The 980-nt window shown below is 33.5% G+C and overlaps 1 pseudogene; it reads left to right on the top strand.

The window, feature by feature from the left end:
• Positions 1 to 290: 290 nt before the first annotated feature.
• On the top strand, positions 291 to 594 carry LOC116755985 (annotated as a pseudogene).
• The last annotated feature ends 386 nt before the right edge of the window (positions 595 to 980 follow it).

Raw genomic sequence — 980 nt, 5'->3', positions numbered from 1 at the left:
ATATGGAAAAAGATAAAACTGAGTCTGTTCTTCACACTGTACACCTGTATGAATATTAAGTGGATCAGAATAAGAAACTACATAGGAAGAAAAAACATGAATGCATTCCTTTATAAGGCAAGGGCAGATATAATTTTCCTCTGATTCAAAATCTAGAAGCAACAGAGGAACGACTTGACAAATTTAACTACATCAAAATTAAAAACTAAAAAATTTGCATAATGAAACACTATATACAGAGTGAAAAAGTAGATGAGCTTTCTTTCCATGATGATAGTGTCCCAACCAACATGGTAAATGTTCCTAAAACTTGCTGGACTTTCTGTAAGACATATGGCAAGCACCAACCCCACAAAGTGGCACCGTACACAAAAAGGTAAGGATTTTCTATATGCCCAGAGAAGGAGGATTTGACAGGAAGCTGAATTATTATGGTAGGCAGACTAAGCCAGTTTTCCAGAAAAAGGCTAAAACTATAAAGAATATTGTGCTCAGGCTTGAATGTGTTGAGCCCAGCTGCAGATCTAAGAGAGATGTAAGCATTTTGAACTGGGAGGAGATAAGAAAATAGAGGGCCAAGTGATCCAATTCTAAGTTTCACCTCTTGTTGTACTATGAAGACAATAAAATCTTGAGGTTATGTTCACTTCAAAAAAAAAAAAGATTAATGACAAACTTAGAAAAATGTTTGCAACTTAGAGTTTTGATATCCTTATTATTTCAAGCACTCATAATTGAGAAGAAAATGATCAAGTTCTTAATACAAAAATTGACAAGAGATATGAAGAGAACACAGAAAAGGAAATTAAGATGCATCTGTGTGTGTGTGTGTGTGTGTGTGTGTGTGTGTGTGTGTGTGTGTGTGTGTGAGAAACTAATATAGGAACTTCTTATTCCTAACTAGGAAAATGGACATTTTTTTTTTTTTTTTTGAAAATGGACATTTTTAAACTATATTTTTAACTATATTCTGTAGGTTT

The sequence above is a fragment of the Phocoena sinus genome, chromosome 6 (genome assembly GCF_008692025.1).
Source record: "Phocoena sinus isolate mPhoSin1 chromosome 6, mPhoSin1.pri, whole genome shotgun sequence".
Lineage (NCBI taxonomy): Eukaryota > Metazoa > Chordata > Mammalia > Artiodactyla > Phocoenidae > Phocoena > Phocoena sinus.
Note: the sequence above shows the minus strand (reverse complement) of the source record. Positions and strands in the feature narration are given on the sequence as shown.